The sequence below is a fragment of the Trichechus manatus genome, unplaced genomic scaffold, assembly GCF_000243295.1.
Source record: "Trichechus manatus latirostris isolate Lorelei unplaced genomic scaffold, TriManLat1.0 scaffold00542, whole genome shotgun sequence".
Lineage (NCBI taxonomy): Eukaryota > Metazoa > Chordata > Mammalia > Sirenia > Trichechidae > Trichechus > Trichechus manatus.
The window spans coordinates 11,004-19,352 of NW_004444478.1; the positions used below are offsets into that span (position 1 = coordinate 11,004).

Here is an 8,349-nt window from a genome sequence, read left to right on the forward strand (position 1 = left end):
TGTTGTTCAGTTTCCATGTGTTTGATTTTTTTTTCCCCTTGTTTTTTTCTGTTATTGATTTCTACTTTTATGGCTTTATGGTCAGAAATGATGCTTTGTAATATTTCGAAGCTTTGGATTTTGTTAAGGCTTGCTTTATGGCCTAATACGTGGTCTATTCTGGAGACTGTTCCATGTGTGTTCGAGAAGAAAGCATACTTGCTGATGTTGGGTGGGGTGTTCGGTATATGTCCATGAGATCAAATTGGCTGATTGTAGCATTTATGTCTTCCGTGTCTTTATTGAGCTTCTTTCTGGATGTTCTGTCCTTCACCGAAAGTGGTGTATTGAAATCTCCTACTGTTATTGTGGAGCTATCTGTCTTTTCAATGCTGTTAGAGTTTGTTTTATGTATTTTGGAGCCCTGTCACTGGGTGCAGAAATATTTATTATAGTTATGTAGTCCTGGTGTATTGATCCTTTAATCATTATATAGTGTCCTTCCTTATCCTTTGTGGTGGATTTTACTTTAAATTCTATTTTGTCAGAGATTAATATTGCCACTCCTGCTTTTTTGAACATTGTTTGCTTGATTGTTTTTTTTCCATCCTTTGAGTTTTAGTTTGTGTCTTTAAGTCTAAGTTGTGACTCTTGTAGGCAGCATATATCCATATATCCATTCTGTCACTCTCTATTTATTGGTTCATTTAGTTCATTTACATTCAGCATAATTATTGATAGGTATGAGTTTAGTGCTGTCATTTTGATGTGTTGTTTACAGTTTCTTTGTTCCACTTAATTTTCTCTGCTGAGTTGTTTTTCTTTATGTTTTCTTTTCATCTTTTTCATTGTTGTTGATTTTGTGTTTGCTGAGTCTTTATAATTTTTCTTGTTTTTTATTTTGATGTGTAGGATTGTTAGTTTCCTTTGTGATTACCTTAATATTTACCCCTATTTTTCTAATTTCAACCAGTCTTTTATTCCTTTATGTTGCCTTGAGTTCCTCTCCATATGAAAAATCTATGTCTACATTTTTTAGTCCCTCTTTTTTGTTTTAATGTTGTCATCTTTTCCATATTGACATCTCTATTTCCCTATTTTCAGTGTTTTAGCTTTGATTTATTTTTGTAACTTCCCTGTGTGTGTTGATATCTGGTTGTTCTTTCCTATGTTCTAGTCTTGGGTTGTTATCTGATGATATCAATTTTCTAACCAGAGGACTCCCTTTAGTATTTCTTGTATTTTGGTTTGGTTTTTGCAAATTCCATAAGCTTCTGTTTATCTGGAAATGCCCTAATTTTGCCATCATATTTGAGAGACAGTTCTCCTGAATATATAATTCTTGGCTGGCAGTTTTTTTCCTTTAAGGCTTTATATATGTCATCCTATTACCTTCTTGCCTGCATAGTTTCCGCTGAGTAGTCTGAGCTTATTCTTAGTGACTCACCTTTGTAGATGACTTTTCATTTATCCCTAGCTATTCTTAAAATTCTCTCTTTATCTTTGGTTTTGGCAAATTTGATTATAATATGTCTTGGTGACTTTCTTTTGGGATCTACCTTATGTGGGGTTTGATAAGCATCTTGGATAGATATCTTGTCATCTTTCACAATATCAGGGAAGTTTTCTGCCAACAAATCTTCAACAGTTCTCTCTGTATTTTCTGTTATTCCCCCAACCCCCGTTCTGGTACTCCAGTCACTCGTAGGTTATTCCTCTTGGTAGAGTCCCACATAATTCTTAGGATTTCTTCATTTTTTAAAATACTGTTATCTGATTTTCCTCAAATAAGTTGGTGTCAAGTGCTTTATCTTCAATCTCACTAATTCTGAATTCCATTGCCTCAATTCTGCTCCTATGAGTTTCTGTTGAGTTGTCTAATTCTGAAATTCTATTGTTAATCTGGATTTCTGATTGCTCTCTTTCTATGGATTCTTGCAGCCTGTTAAATCTGTCATTATGCTCTTCTCTAATCTTCTTAAGTTTCTCTATTGCTAGGTCTGCATTTTGTTGGATCTTCTTCCTGATGTCTGGAAGAGTTCTGCATATTAATCTTTTGTATACTGCCTCTGGTAATTCCAAGAAATTTTCTTCCTCTGGAAAATTCCTTGATTCTTTATTTTGGGAGCTTGCTGAAGCCATCATGGTCTGCCTCTTTATGTGATTTGATATTGATTGTTGTCTCCGAGCCATCAATAAGTTATTATATTTATTTATTTTATGCTTGTTTACTGTGTCCCAGCTTCTTGTTTTCTTTTGATATACCCAAATAGGCTGCTCATGTGAGCTAGTCCAATCACCAGTGCCCTTGAAGCTCCAACATCTTGACACCAGGTGGCCAGACCTGCCACTAAGTATGTGAGCCCAGGAGTCAGCCCACTCCTCCTGTATGGATTCAGCTCAGGTGTCCAGGTAGTCGGCCACTAAGTTTGTGATGCAGGCTCTCACCTACAGTCCTAGACTGGCATGGGTGATTGGTGTAGGCACAGGCAACTGGCTGCAGCGGGGGGGGGGGTGTCACACGCTGAGCAAGGCTGGGGGCCAACGGCGGCCCCCAAGTGTCCAGGAAGAAAGCATGTCCTTGTTCCCTAGGGCACTTATGTGGATGGGTTTTGCAGCTGGACTATGAGCACCCAATGCTGTTGTTTGTAAGGAGTGGGGGGCACCACTTATTCTTGGCCCCTATAGCAGGTAGGTAGGTGGCGTGGGTGGAACCACCAGTCTCAGGCCCTGATGTGGGTAGGTGAAGATCCTGCTTAATAGGCAGAGCGGTGTCAAACATCAGGAACCTGCCACTTCACAGCTGAAACATTTGAAGTTAGACTTCAGGTATATACCCTATTGTACTGCGGTAATGAGGACCTACGCTGTAGAAATGGGCCCACACAAGTCTGTGCAGGGGGAAAGGCACCCAAAGTCCGTGGACCCCTTATGCTTGTGCCTAGGCAAAGGAGCTGTGCCTATCCTGAGTTACTGGCTTAGGGGAGCCGGCAGATTATTTTTTCCCATTTGTTAATTTGTTCACTCTCCAAGGCAGGGAGAATGGCTCAGGGCTCGTGATGGGTCCTACTTCTGGCCCAGAGGACTCGGCAATTACTGAAGCTTCCAGACCCAGTGCAGAGCAGGCAGTGGGGAGGTAAACGGGAGAGAGGTTTTCTCCAGAGGGAGGTGTTTTTGATCTGTGTGGTAGGCCAGATGCAAGTACTTATCTTTCACCAGTTGAGGGCTGCTTCTCACTGGTTCATGATGTTCTAGTAGACTGTCTGCCACTGGGTCTCTCCTAGTGTAGAAATCACCTCCCAAGCACCACTGCTTGCCTGCCTTACCACACACCATGAGCTGATCTGGCCTGAAGGGCTCAGGCTCTCGCTGGGTCAGGTCTGACAACTCCTCACTGCTTCCAAACCATCTCTCCCTCCGCCTCCCACTCAGTCTGATTCCTCAACTTTTCCTTTGATATTCAGGGCTCCTAGATTGTCATATATAATCGATTCATTTGTATTTTTGGATCTTTGTTTTAAGAGGGACCACCGGAAGTGTCAGAGTACTCCTCAGTCTTGGCCCCTTCTCTGTTTTCTTAAAAGACTGAATGGGGACTATCATTTTGAGGGCTCCATAGTTATGAATGTGCTTCAATTTCATGATGCTTCCTGCCATTTTTTTCTTGACATCTGGGCAGTGGATTCACAGATAGCCTCTGATGATGGCGTAACTCTGGATTTTCTTTTTGCCCACTGGAGTCTTTATCCAGTGAGGCAGCTGCCATTGAGAAGCTTCCATCTCTCATATTAAGCAGATGTTATGGAAGTAATTTCACAATTTATTGTTGGGCTGCCATTGATTATGCCCCTGACTCATGGCAACCCCAAGCACAATGGGATTGGACCATGGTGTTCCATAGGGTTTTCATTGGCTGATTTTGAGAAATAGATTGCCAGGTCTTTCTTCCTAGTTTATAAATCTGGAAGCTGTGCTGAAACCTGTTCAGCATCATAGCAACACTCAAGCCTCAACTAACAGAAGTGTGGTCACTGTGCATGAGGTGCGTTGCCTGGGAACTGAACCCAGGTCTCCTGCAAGGAACGCAAGAATTCTACTGCTGAACCACCACTGCCCTGAAGTTCAAAATTACCCAGTGTCCAACTTGTTTGTGGAAATTGACTCCTTTATGTTTGTATGTGATCAAACTGCTATATATGAGAGCTTGAAAATGAAACAAAAAGACTCCGTGATGTCAGGCCTTTTCTTCCACTTCTTAAATTAGTAACAAGAAACTGTGACCCAGAGGAGAAATTAGACTCAAAAATTGGAGTCCTTATAGGAAAAGGTCTGCATCTGATGCCTTGAAGAACCCTAAAGTGGATGAACTCAGAAGAAAAATGCACAAATTCTGTGAGCAAATCTTCAGTCATGTGTGGTAGTTTCTTGGCTGGACTGGCTAAAGCAAATATATTCACCAGAGCATAAACCATCCACCCTTGAAAACTTAGAAGATAAACTTTGTGGAGGAGAGCTCATTGGGGCTGCTGGTTTTGCAAATTGTCTGGATGTGTTTAGCTTTCAAGTATTTCCTGCTATAACCAAAATTAAAACAGTTCCCATCAAGTCGACCCCAACCCATGGCCACCCCATGTGTGCCAGAATAGAACTATGGGTTCTCATGGGTTTTCCATGAGAACTCCATGGGTTTTCAATGGCTGGTTTTTCGAGAGTAGATTGCCAGCCTTTTTTTCCAAGGTGCCTCTGGGTGGACTCAGACTGCCAACTTTTCACTTAGGAACTGAGTGTGTTAACCGTTCATACCACCCACGGAGTCCAACTCTTAATATGAATCTTATCAAAATATAGGATTTGGCAATCCAAAAACTGACTCGACAACAACTAGTAAGAACAACAACATTCACAGAAAAGAAGAGGAAGCTAGCTGCTAGGACTATGTGTTGCAAGTCAGTGGGAGAATAGAATATGTGTTTGGCGATCATGGTTCAGTTCCAGGATATCCGACACTGTGTAATGAACGGGATTCTGCCCTATTTTACGCTTGTGGAATGCTGAAGATTAAGAAGACGTATGAATGGAAAATGATGGCCATAGAGACTGCCATAAATGGAAATTCATCTTACCTTGCACTTCCTTTACCAACAAAGAAAACATCAATTATTTCTCATGTTTGGGAAAATAGCCACCCTTTCCAAAATGGCTTGGTGAAGATGAGCACAGAAGCAACTGTCAAAGGTCAAGTCAGGGTCCATCTCCTTCATGGTTCCGAGCTCCTGTGTAAAGTCTTCATAACCAAAAAAAAAAAAAACCAAATTCATTGCTGTCTAGTCAATTCCAACTCATAGCAACCCTATAGGACAGAGTAAAACTGCCCCATAGAGTTTCCAAGGAGCAGCTGGTAGATTCCACCTACCAACATGTTGGTTAGCAGCCGAGCTCTTAACCACTGCGCCGCCGCCAGGGCTCCAAAATCTTCACAAGCTCAGCGATATCAAGGGAAAAGGATCACATGTGGAATGAACGACTGGAATTTTATTTGAATACTTACGGCCTGTCAGCAATGGCTCGATTATGTTTACTATTCATGCAATTTGGGATAAAGTGAAAACAAAGGAATCAAGTAAATTGATTCGTCCCTGTGAATGTCAGACCACCAGGAGAGCTGGAAGAGCGCATCATCCTGCAGTGCGGAAAATACGGTGGTTTTTTACTTTAAAAAGCAGTTGTGATCTGGAGACGTAATGTTGCACAGCTGGTCTTTATTTATGGATGAACTTTAAGAAACGTTGAATCCAATGAGAACTGTTCAAACAAACACAAGTACTGAAAATGCAACAGTTTTGCATGTTAAATTCCCAGGGAATAAAACGCAATCTTACCATTTCCCTCCCTTGGGTAAGATTATTGAAACTGAGGCTGAGTTTGCAAGCAGTGGTAGTGCTAATGTATCAAGTGGAGGTGGAAAAAAGCTTCCTGCTGTACTGAAAGAAATCTTGGACCAAAACCAAAACCAAACCCATTGCTGTTGAGTCGGTTCCGACTTATAGTGACCCTATAGGACAGAGTAGAACTGCCCCACGGGGTTTTGACGGAGCAGCTGGTGAATTCGAAATGCCGACCTTTTGGTTAGTGGCTGAGCTCTTAACCACTGCACCACCAATCTTAACTATATGAGAATGAAACGGACCTTATTTGGACCTGGCGACAAGACCGCAGAGAGAATTCCCCACAGTCACTGTCAAGTTACTGACGTCTCTCAAGTGGGATGAACTTCAGCAGATTGCTCAGCTTTAGCAGCTTCTTCAGATTTGACCTAAACTGTAGGGGCTCAGTGGTAGAACTCTTGCCTTCCATGCGGAAAACCCAGGTTCCATTTCCAGTCAATGCACTTCATGCACAACCCCCACCCCGTCTGTCAATGGAGGCTTTTGTGTTGCTATGACGCTGAACAGGTTCCAGCTTGTAGCTTCCAGACTAAGAAAGACTGGGAAGAAAGGTCTGGCAATCTACTTCCAAAAATCAGCCAATGAAAACCCTATGGATCATAATGGTCCAATCCACAACCAATCATGGGGATGGCGCAGGACTGGGTAGTGTTTCACTCCATTGTGCGTGGGGTTGCCATGGGTCAGGGGCTGGCATGACAGCAGCTAACAGTAACAACAGCTCTCGGGAGGCTCTGGAGCTGCTGGATTTCAACTCTTTACACGAGCACGAAAAGGAATAAAACATGGTGTGGTTTCCTCCAATGGATGAGTGATGAAGACCTCTCACAGTGTTTCACAACTGGTGCAGGTTTTAAAATATGAGTCTTTTCTTGATTGTGCTCTTTTTTGATTCCTTTCAGAAAGAGCACTTGTTAATCAGGACAGCACAGTTTCTGTTCTGTCTTTAGGTCGGAGGTCCATATTCCTGATGCCTCGGTACAATTTGGTGTCATCCTTGAAGCACACCGCAGGGACACGTGGGCTGCATGGAAGCACTTTCCAAACAGGAAAAGCACTCAGAAAGTTTAACGGTCTAAGTCTTTCATCAAACTGAATGCAATAATGCTAAGCAGGGCCAAGGAGGAAAGGCCGTGCACCCTGTTTAAAACAGAAAGCTTACGGGAGGCCCTCTCTGACCTGCCTTCGCCTCTGGACCCAGGCAGAGCTCTATGTTGAAATATGCAAATGTGTGGATTCCAGAATGAAGCCTTTGTGGCTGGTATACAACAGCAGGTGTCAGGGAGGATGCAGTTGGAGCCATTTGTAAAACTGGTGATCATTTGTGACAGACTATGTTGATGCTTTCAATGCTGCACTCAATGGATTTACTCTGGAAAGAAGCAAGTCTGGATCTTGGATCGTGCCTTATGGCTGCTGAGCAACAAGAGACCTAGCTGGCCTCACTGGAGCTGTGAGCACCTGTGAAAGAATTGCCAACGTGCAGCCAAACAGGAGCCTTCAGCAAAGATACCCTCTGAACTGGCTTAGACAACACAGCTCTGCATCTGAGCTGAACTAGCTGTTAAGTTGTGTAGCATCTTATGTCCTTGGGATGGGTGACAGATATGGTCACAACATCCTAGTCAAGGAAACTGGCCAGTTCTTCCACTTCTTGGACATACTCTTGGAAACGTCAAGTCTAACTTTGTCATGAAAAGGGAATGAGTGCCTTTTACTCTTACCTATGATTTCATTCATGTCATTCAGCAAGGAGAAAGCTAGGCTGGTCCACCCACCAGCGTCTCAAAGATGCATATCTGATTCACGACTGCGTGGGAATCTCCTCATTGCTCTCTGCGCTGATGTTGACTGCAGGGCTTCCTGTGCTCACATCAGTCAAGGACATGCAGTAGCTCAAGGACTTGCTTGCCTTAGGGAAGAGTGAAGAAGCAGCACTCAAGGAAATGGAATGTGTGGCTCCTTTGCCATGAGACCAGAAGAACTGGATGGTGCCCAGCTACCTAGCAGTGTATCTACAGAAAATATGATCTGTGACAATTAGTTTTTAATTGCTGAATGATCTTTCACAGCTGGTGATGGGAACATCGATGGATGATAGAAAATGCTCATTGGCATCTGTGGGTCCCTCTCCCCAAGCAGCGCCCAAGGCACTTGTCTTATCTGCCATACCTTATACGCCTCTGCCTGCCATTACTGAACGCTTTGATCAAAGATTCTGTAGAAGATCAATAATCACACTGAATGTAAATGGACTCAATGCACCCATAAAGAGATGGAGAGTGACAGAATGGATTAGAAAACAGGATCCATCAATATGCTGTCTACAGGAGACACACCTTAGAAACAAAGATGTGAATTTATTAAAAGTCAAAGGTTGGAAAAAAATATATCAAGCTAACAACTACCAAAAAAGAGCAGGAGT

The 8,349-nt window shown here is 42.7% G+C and overlaps 3 pseudogenes; all 3 read left to right on the forward strand.

Annotated features, from left to right (window-relative positions):
* The first annotated feature begins 4,057 nt into the window (after positions 1 to 4,057).
* Positions 4,058 to 5,181, forward strand: LOC111818991 (phosphatidylinositol 4,5-bisphosphate 3-kinase catalytic subunit beta isoform pseudogene; annotated as a pseudogene).
* A 244-nt stretch (positions 5,182 to 5,425) lies between these two features.
* Positions 5,426 to 6,378, forward strand: LOC101340799 (phosphatidylinositol 4,5-bisphosphate 3-kinase catalytic subunit beta isoform pseudogene; annotated as a pseudogene).
* Positions 6,379 to 6,562: 184 nt separating this feature from the next.
* On the forward strand, positions 6,563 to 8,022 carry LOC111819411 (phosphatidylinositol 4,5-bisphosphate 3-kinase catalytic subunit beta isoform pseudogene; annotated as a pseudogene).
* Positions 8,023 to 8,349: the final 327 nt, after the last annotated feature.